At 55.4% G+C, this 10,000-nt stretch overlaps 3 non-coding genes across 3 annotated transcripts in view; all 3 read right to left on the bottom strand.

Moving 5' to 3' along the window:
* LOC139968451 (large subunit ribosomal RNA) overlaps window positions 1-567 on the bottom strand; it is a 4,029-nt gene extending 3,462 nt beyond the window's left edge. Inside the window, exon 1 of the ribosomal RNA XR_011793448.1 lies at window positions 1-567. This exon is cut by the window's left edge and continues 3,462 nt beyond it. This is a non-coding gene — a ribosomal RNA (large subunit ribosomal RNA).
* Window positions 568-1,001: 434 nt separating this feature from the next.
* LOC139968417 (5.8S ribosomal RNA) lies at window positions 1,002-1,161 on the bottom strand. The gene has a single exon (XR_011793415.1). It is a non-coding gene; the product is annotated as a 5.8S ribosomal RNA (ribosomal RNA).
* A 605-nt stretch (window positions 1,162-1,766) lies between these two features.
* Window positions 1,767-3,644, bottom strand: LOC139968318 (small subunit ribosomal RNA). The gene has a single exon (XR_011793324.1). It is a non-coding gene; the product is annotated as a small subunit ribosomal RNA (ribosomal RNA).
* Window positions 3,645-10,000: the final 6,356 nt, after the last annotated feature.

The following is a 10,000-nucleotide window of genomic DNA, read 5'->3' as shown; positions in this document are numbered from 1 at the left end:
AGTGCGACGCGGACCGGACGGCGAAGCGCCGCGGGTCGGTCCCGAGGGATCCGAACCCGCACACGCTGCCGCGCCGACCGCGCCTGAATCAACCGGACGCCCCATGTAGCATGCGGCACTCATCCGTTTACTTCTTGGCAGTTTCACGCAATGTTGAACCCTCTCTTCAAAGTTCTTTTCAACGTTCCCTCACGGTACTTGTTGACTATCGGTCTCGTGCATAGTATTGAGCCTTGGATGGAGTTCACCACCCCTCTTTGGGCTGCATTCTAAAACAACCCGACTCTTGGAAAGCTTTCCCTCCGGCCTTCGAGTCCGCCCTACGGGCCTTACACCCGCTGCGGGTAAGCTGCAGCCCCGATCACAGTGGACTGCGGCCGGACTCTGTCGACCGGAGTTCAGTTTCCTTACGCCACAGGTCCCTCGCACCGCAAACGGGCGCGGGGATTCGGCGATGGGCTCTTCCTGCTTCGCTCGCCGCTACTGAAGGAATCCTTGTTAGTTTCTTTTCTCTCCGCTTAGTGATATGCTTAAATCCAGCGGGTAATCTCATCCGATCTGAGGTCTGGAATCGTGAAAGACACGTGGAACGTGATCGGAGTCATAGCGGCGACCCGGGGTCTCTCCTTCCCCGGCGCTCCCCGAAGAATCGGGTCGCCGGCGGGAAAGGGTGGCCTACCATGCGCCTGCGAGAACGCAGACGGGAGGACGAGAGACCCCGCGATTGGGTCGACCGGCTCTGCCCGGCAGAGGCTCCTCGACCGTTCCGGGGGGTCGGACGCTGGACCGCACCACGGGCGCATACGTCTACACCCCGATGGCACGTCGCACGACCGACGAACCCCCGGTTACCGATCGAGCCTGCTCGCCGAGTTTCACCGGCGCCGACATCACAGAACTCCATCTGACACTGACCCGACGCAGCCGGCCGTCGAAGGGACGGCTGCGGCCGGGCGCTCCTCCGGCGCGCGAACACGCCGACTCTGTGAGTGATTGTCTTCAGACGCTCAGACGGACGTGGCTCGAGGAGCAGAGCATCCCCGAGCCGCCATTTGCGTTCGAATAAGTCGATGATCAGTGAGTTCTGCAATTCACATGAATTCTCGCATCTAACTGCGTTCTTCATCGACGCACGAGCCGAGTGATCCACCACCAAGAATTGTCATTTGCCACTGGAAGACTCCCGCGTTCGCAAACTCTCCTCAGAGCCGAGGGAAGAAGTGGAACGGAAGGAGAAAGGACACGGGGACTCTGTGCCTTCTTTGCTTGTGACTGGAAAGAAATATCCTCCGTCGAGCCGAGGGGGGAAGCGGGCTCCCTCCTTCCCCCCACCGCCGCGAGGGCGGGTCGCGCGAGTCAGACTCGCCGACTGGGGGGAAATCGGGCGACACCGGTGCCCCTTCTCTGCCCTGCGGAGAATGCCTCGAGGAGCGCCGCGCCGCGGACGGCGACGGCGTCTCCACCCTTGCGGGACTTCTCCCTCGAAGCTACCGGGAGTGCGAGACTCCGTGAGACAGACGACGAGAGAAGAACCGGGTACTCCCCGGGCTGGTCTGTGTGTGACACGCCCGTCTCCTTTTTGTCGGAGAGAGCGAAGGCGAAGCGCGGGGTCTGACCTCGACCGTGGAACGGGGAAGGAGGCGGTGAAAACCCCGCTCGAGTCCCCCCGGCTTTTCCAATTTGCTCTCTCCGCGTGTCTCTCTGTGACGGCTTTTCCGACATTCCCCCTTTGTTCCCTCTCCGATCACGGAGGGGAAGGGTTCTGTTAATGATCCTTCCGCAGGTTCACCTACGGAAACCTTGTTACGACTTTTACTTCCTCTAAATGATCAAGTTTGACCGTCTTCTCGTCGCGCCTCGACAACCGGCCGAAGCCGGGGGTGCCAGACGGTCGATCCGATGGCCTCACTAAGTCATTCGATCGGTAGTAGCGACGGGCGGTGTGTACAAAGGGCAGGGACGTAATCAATGCGAGCTGATGACTCGCGTTTACTTGGAATTCCTCGTTCAAGGGACACAATTACAAGTCCCTGTCCCCAGCACGGAGAAGTCTCAGCGGATTACCCGGACCTTTCGGCCGAGGGCAAATGTACCCGCTGCTTGCGCCAGTGTAGCGCGCGTGCGGCCCCGGACATCTAAGGGCATCACAGACCTGTTATTGCTCCATCTCGTATGGCTGAAAGCCATTTGTCCCTCTAAGAAGTTCGCGGCTCACCACGACGGGTGGCCGGACTATTTAGCAAGCAAGAGTCTCGTTCGTTATCGGAATTAACCAGACAAATCACTCCACCAACTAAGAACGGCCATGCACCACCATCCACAAAATCAAGAAAGAGCTCTCAATCTGTCAATCCTCACTGTGTCCGGGCCGGGTAGGTTTCCCCGTGTTGAGTCAAATTAAGCCGCAGGCTCCACTCCTGGTGGTGCCCTTCCGTCAATTCCTTTAAGTTTCAGCTTTGCAACCATACTTCCCCCGGAACCCAAAGACTTTGGTTTTCCGGAGAGTTGCCCGCCGCGTCATGGGAGGAACGCCGGCGAATTACGAGTCGGTATCGTTTATGGTCGGAACTAGGGCGGTATCTGATCGCCTTCGATCCTCCGACTTTCGTTCTTGATCAATGAAGACATTCTTGGCAAATGCTTTCGCTGTCGGGCGTCTTGCGACGATCCAAGAATTTCACCTCTCACGCCGCAATACGAATGCCCCCGGCAGTCCCTCTTGATCATTACCTCAGGATCTCAAGACCAACGAAATAGAACCGAGGTCCTCTTCCACTATTCCATGCTGAGCTGTTCGGGCACTTTGGCCTGCTTTGAACACTTCAATTTTCTCAAAGTAAACGTTCCAGTCTCGCACGGCACTCAGTTAAGAGCACCGCACGACCAACCGAATCACTGGCCGGGAAAAATCTCCCACGACTCCCGTTTGACGGGGAGAAGGGGAACGGGCAGTGCACGCCTCACGGCGGACCGCCCGCCCCGGCCAGAAATCCGACTACGAGCTTTTTAACTGCAGCAAATTTAATATACGCTGCTGGAGCTGGAATTACCGCGGCTGCTGGCACCAGACTTGCCCTCCAGTAGATCCTCGTTAAAGGATTTAAAGTGTACTCATTCCGATCACAGGGCCTCCGAAGAGGCCTGTATCGTTATTTTTTGTCACTACCTCCCCGTGTCAGGAGTGGGTAATTTGCGTGCCTGCTGCCTTCCTTGGATGTGGTAGCCGTTTCTCAGGCTCCCTCTCCGGAATCGAACCCTGATTCTCCGTTACCCGTCACAACCATGATAAGCGCATAACTTACCATCGAAAGTTGATAGAGCAGACTTTTGAAGGGAGCGTCGCCGGTGCAAGACCGTGCGATCGGCATGATTATCTAGAGTTCACCAGCGGAGACCGGACCCCGAAAGGACCGGGCTGGCCTTGTTCCTAATAAGAGCACGCTTCCCCCGAAGGGTCGGCGCTTTGTTGCATGTATTAGCTCTAGAATTACCACAGTTATCCATGGTATAAGACTTTCTCCAATAAACCATAACTGATCTAATGAGCCATCTGCAGTTTCTCTTGTATGTTCAGGATTGTACTTAGACGTGCATGGCTTAATCTTTGAGACAAGCATATGACTACTGGCAGGATCAACCAGGTAACGGTCGACAGAACCGGGCTGGGCCCGTTCGCCGTCCGGGAGTCGCTCTCGCACTCCCCTCTCTCTCTCTCTGAATTCTCAATTGTCGATGCCGTGCTATTACGGTACAGTGATCGAAGAACCGCCCGAAGGGATTCTCGAGGTGTGTATCTCTACCCGAGTCGACTGGGTCGTCTCGAGAGGAGTCGCAGTGGTCCCGCCTCGGAGACGGGACCGGTTCGAAGCGACGCGGGAGGGCGACGGCTCGTCCACTGGAACAGGGGAGAGCAATCGCACGCCTCGAGCGTGCATTCGTTGCTTGGATGAAAAAGCCCGTACCGAGCGCCGAGTGCAACACATGGTCGCAGCAACGGCAGCATGCCCGAACGGGTCCCGTGGAGAAAGCTCGATATCTGACGACACCGAGGTCCTGCTCTTTCTCCACCGGGGGTTCTGCGGATGAAAAGGCTCAATATCTGAACGTCGATATATACGTGTGCACGGAGGGACACCTCTGCTCACGGGGCGAGTGGGTGAAAACCCCCGCTCTGAGCGCCGAGTTGCAACACATGGTCGCGATGAAACGACGGCTGACCCTACCGAAAGGGCCCGCTGGAGTCCAACCATGACACGTATACACACACGACAGACATTAAAAGCCTTCTCGAGTCTTGGATCGACTCTACTACCCCCCTCATATATAGAATCCGATTCACTCTGCCCGCTCGTTCTGACCATTGGATCACACACTTAAGCCAATACCCGCTACACTTAAGAGATCTCGAAATCTCGAACGAGACCCAGATTCTCTGCGGGTGAGTCGGGCGGCCTGCCGTCGCCGTCGGCTTGCCGTTTGCCTTTCGCCTGGTCGCATGGCACTCGTGCCATCGACCACGCAACGCGAGAGGCCTTCTCCCTTCTCCTTTCTCTCTCATCTCTACTCTCTCTCTTCTCCACCGGGGGTTCTGCGGATGAAAAAGCTCAATATCTGGGATTGTATATATACATATGCACGAAAGAACCTTCTACTCACGGGGCGAGTGGGTGAAAACCCCCGCACCGAGCGCCGAGTTGCAACACATGGTCGCGATGAAACGACGGCTGACCCTACCGAGAAGGCCAGCAAGGGTCTGACGTGCAAAAACATATTTACGCACCACAGGCAAGGAGCCTTTTCGAGTCTCGGGTGGACTCCCGTCCGCGAAAGCTTCATATCTGAACGTCGATATATACGTGTGCACGGAGGGACACCTCTGCTCACGGGGCGAGTGGGTGAAAACCCCCGCTCTGAGCGCCGAGTTGCAACACATGGTCGCGATGAAACGACGGCTGACCCTACCGAAAGGGCCCGCTGGAGTCCAACCATGACACGCATACACACACGACAGACATTAAAAGCCTTCTCGAGTCTTGGATCGACTCTACTACCCCCCTCATATATAGAATCCGATTCACTCTGCCCGCTCGTTCTGACCATTGGATCACACACTTAAGCCAATACCCGCTACACTAAAGAGATCTCAAAATCTCGGACGAGAGCCACACCTTGCGGATGCATCGGGCGGCCTGCCGTCGAGGTCGGCCGTCGCCCCGTCTCACAGACTCGTGCAACACGACGAGTCCCAGCCTACGCCTGTGTGCATCACCGTCGGCCTAAATCTCGGCCCTCGCCCGGTCGCATGACACTCGTGCCATCGACCGCACCATCGACCTTCTCACCCGGGAGCAACCCGTGTTTTCAGAGGAGTGCCGGGGTTGCTCCCGTGCCGGGTATGTCTTGTCCGGCGGCGCCCCGTCTCACAGACTCGTGCAACGACAACGGGTCCCATGCCTACGCATGTGTGCATCACCGTCGGCTAATTACTCGGCCCTCGCCCGGTCGCATGACACTCGTGCCGTCGATCACACCATCGACCTTCTCACATGGGAGCGACCCGTATTTTCAGAGGAGTGTCGGGGTTGCTCCCGTGCCGGATATATCTTGACGAAATCAAGGAGATATATGAGGAAACTTCTACAATTTGAAGATCGACCGGCGAGACAAGACACTCCCCTTAATATATAATCCGATTCACTCTGCCCACTCATTCTGACCATTGGGTCACACACTTAAGCCAATACCCGTTACACTAAAGTTGACCATGTTTTTTTTTTTTTGATATTATTATTATTATTTTTTTTTTGTCAACGTCCTCTGTAACGAAGTCAAAACTCTATGCATGTGTTCGCGTGTCGTTCTGCCGTCTCCGCCGGGCACATCCCAGCCAGCGCCCGATACATTTCAGTTGACAACGGTCACAACTCTATGCATGTGCTCGTGGGTCGTTCTGCCGTCAACGTCGGGAACACACAGGCCAGTACCCGCTACATTAAAATTGACAATGGTCACAACTCTATGCATGTGCTCGTGGGTCGTTCTACCGTCAACGTCGGGCGCACACAGGCCAGTACCCGATACATGCAAGTTGACAGTGGTCACAAACTCTATGCATGTGTTCGCGTGTCGTTCTGCCGTCTCCGCCGGGCACATCCCAGCCAGCGCCCGATACATTCAAGTTGACAACGGTCACAACTCTATGCATGTGCTCGTGGGTCGTTCTACCGTCAACGTCGGGCGCACACAGGCCAGTACCCGATACATGCAAGTTGACAATGGTCACAAACTCTATGCATGTGTTCGCGTGTCGTTCTGCCGTCTCCGCCGGGCACATCCCAGCCAGCGCCCGATACATTCAAGTTGACAACGGTCACAACTCTATGCATGTGTTCGCGTGTCGTTCTGCCGTCTCCGCCGGGCACATCCCAGCCAGCGCCCGATACATTAAAGTTGACAACGGTCACAACTCTATGCATGTGCTCGTGGGTCGTTCTACCGTCAACGTCGGGCGCACACAGGCCAGTACCCGATACATGCAAGTTGACAGTGGTCACAAACTCTATGCATGTGTTCGCGTGTCGTTCTGCCGTCTCCGCCGGGCACATCCCAGCCAGCGCCCGATACATTCAAGTTGACAACGGTCACAACTCTATGCATGTGTTCGCGTGTCGTTCTGCCGTCTCCGCCGGGCACATCCCAGCCAGCGCCCGATACATTCAAGTTGACAATGGTCACAACTCTATGCATGTGTTCGCGGGTCGTTCTACCGTCACCGTCGGGCACACTTGAGCCAGTACCCGCTTGACTTTTTTTTTTTTTTTTTAAGTCAACGTCTTCTTCAAGGAAGTCCAAATTCTATGCATGTGTTCGTGGGTCGTTCTGCCGTCTCCGTCGGGCACACACAGGCCAGCGCCCGATACATTCAAGTTGACAGTGGTCAAAACTCTATGCATGTGTTCGCGTGTCGTTCTGCCGTCTCCGCCGCGCACATCCTAGCCAGCGCCCGATACATTCAAGTTGACGATGGTCACAACACTATGCATGTGTTCGCGTGTCGTTCTGCCGTCTCCGCCGGGCGCATCCCAGCCAGCGCCCGATACATTCAAGTTGACAACGGTCACAACTCTATGCATGTGCTCGTGGGTCGTTCTACCGTCAACGTCGGGCGCACACAGGCCAGTACCCGATTCATGCAAGTTGACAACGGTCACAAACTCTATGCATGTGTTCGCGTGTCGTTCTGCCGTCTCCGCCGGGCACATCCCAGCCAGCGCCCGATACATTCAAGTTGACAACGGTCACAAACTCTATGCATGTGTTCGCGTGTCGTTCTGCCGTCTCCGCCGGGCACATCCCAGCCAGCGCCCGATACATTCAAGTTGACAATGGTCACAACTCTATGCATGTGTTCGCGGGTCGTTCTACCGTCACCGTCGGGCACACTTGAGCCAGTACCCGCTTGACTTTTTTTTTTTTTTTTTTATGTCAACGTCTTCTTCAAGGAAGTCCAAATTCTATGCATGTGTTCGTGGGTCGTTCTGCCGTCTCCGTCGGGCACACACAGGCCAGCGCCCGATACATTCAAGTTGACAATGGTCACAACTCTATGCATGTGTTCGCGGGTCGTTCTGCCGTCAACGTCGGGCACACACAGGCCAGTACCCGATACACGCAAGTTGACAATGGTCACAAACTCTATGCATGTGTTCGCGTGTCGTTCTGCCGTCTCCGCCGCGCACATCCTAGCCAGCGCCCGATACATTAAAGTTGACAGTGGTCAAAACTCTATGCATGTGTTCGCGTGTCGTTCTGCCGTCTCCGCCGCGCACATCCTAGCCAGCGCCCGATACATTCAAGTTGACGACGGTCACAACACTATGAATGTGTTCGCGTGTCGTTCTGCCGTCTCCGCCGGGCGCATCCCAGCCAGCGCCCGATACATTCAAGTTGACAACGGTCACAACTCTATGCATGTGCTCGCGGGTCGTTCTGCCGTCAACGTCGGGCGCACACAGGCCAGTACCCGATTCATGCAAGTTGACAACGGTCACAAACTCTATGCATGTGTTCGCGTGTCGTTCTGCCGTCTCCGCCGGGCACATCCCAGCCAGCGCCCGATACATTCAAGTTGACAACGGTCACAAACTCTATGCATGTGTTCGCGTGTCGTTCTGCCGTCTCCGCCGGGCACATCCCAGCCAGCGCCCGATACATTCAAGTTGACAATGGTCACAACTCTATGCATGTGTTCGCGGGTCGTTCTACCGTCACCGTCGGGCACACTTGAGCCAGTACCCGCTTGACTTTTTTTTTTTTTTTATGTCAACGTCTTCTTCAAGGAAGTCCAAATTCTATGCATGTGTTCGTGGGTCGTTCTGCCGTCTCCGTCGGGCACACAATCAAGCCAGCGCCCGATACATTCAAGTTGACGATGGTCACAACACTATGCATGTGTTCGCGGGTCGTTCTGCCGTCAACGTCGGGCACACACAGGCCAGTACCCGATACATTCAAGTTGACAACGGTCACAACTCTATGCATGTGCTCGTGGGTCGTTCTACCGTCAACGTCGGGCGCACACAGGCCAGTACCCGATTCATGCAAGTTGACAACGGTCACAAACTCTATGCATGTGTTCGCGTGTCGTTCTGCCGTCTCCGCCGGGCACATCCCAGCCAGCGCCCGATACATTCAAGTTGACAACGGTCACAAACTCTATGCATGTGTTCGCGTGTCGTTCTGCCGTCTCCGCCGGGCACATCCCAGCCAGCGCCCGATACATTCAAGTTGACAATGGTCACAACTCTATGCATGTGTTCGCGGGTCGTTCTACCGTCACCGTCGGGCACACTTGAGCCAGTACCCGCTTGACTTTTTTTTTTTTTTTTTTATGTCAACGTCTTCTTCAAGGAAGTCCAAATTCTATGCATGTGTTCGTGGGTCGTTCTGCCGTCTCCGTCGGGCACACAATCAAGCCAGCGCCCGATACATTCAAGTTGACAATGGTCACAACTCTATGCATGTGTTCGCGGGTCGTTCTGCCGTCAACGTCGGGCACACACAGGCCAGTACCCGATACACGCAAGTTGACAACGGTCACAAACTCTATGCATGTGCTCGTGGGTCGTTCTACCGTCAACGTCGGGCGCACACAGGCCAGTACCCGATTCATGCAAGTTGACAACGGTCACAAACTCTATGCATGTGTTCGCGTGTCGTTCTGCCGTCTCCGCCGGGCACATCCCAGCCAGCGCCCGATACATTCAAGTTGACAACGGTCACAAACTCTATGCATGTGTTCGCGTGTCGTTCTGCCGTCGGGCAAACCTATGCCAATACCCGCTTGATTTTTTTGTATTTATTATTTTTTTTTTTTTGTCAAGTCTTCTTTAACGACGTCACAACTCTATGCATGTGTCCGTGTGTCGTTCTGCCGTCTCCGTCGGGCACACACAGGCCGCTAGTACCCGATACATGCAAGTTGACAATCTTCACAAACTCTATGCATGTGTTCGTGTGTCGTTCTACCGTCGGGCAAACCTATGCCAATACCCGCTCGATTTTTTGTATTTATTTATTTTATTTTTTTTTGTCAAGTCTTCTTTAACGACGTCACAACACTATGCATGTGTTCGCGTGTCGTTCTGCCGTCTCCGCCGGGCACATCCCAGCCAGCGCCCGATACGTTCAAGTTGACGACGGTCACATCTCTATGCATGTGTCCGTGTGTCGTTCTTCCCGCCTCCGTCGGGCACATCCTAGCCAGTACCCGCTACACTAAAGTTGGCAATATTTTCGCGGGGTGGGGGCTCGTCATCTCTGACGAGGTCACAACTCTATGCGTGTGCTCGTCGGTCCTTCTGCCGTCTCCGTCGGGCACACGTAAGCCAATGCCCGCTACACTAAAGGGTCGCGAACATTCGATCGACCCCCTCTCGTGCACTCCCTGCCGACGACGCTCTCGGTCGACTCGGTCTCGCGCACCGTCTCTCCGACTGGT

This window comes from Apostichopus japonicus, chromosome 5 (assembly GCF_037975245.1).
Source record: "Apostichopus japonicus isolate 1M-3 chromosome 5, ASM3797524v1, whole genome shotgun sequence".
Lineage (NCBI taxonomy): Eukaryota > Metazoa > Echinodermata > Holothuroidea > Aspidochirotida > Stichopodidae > Apostichopus > Apostichopus japonicus.
The sequence above is the reverse complement of the archived record's forward strand: the minus strand, read 5'-3'. Positions and strand labels throughout refer to the sequence as shown.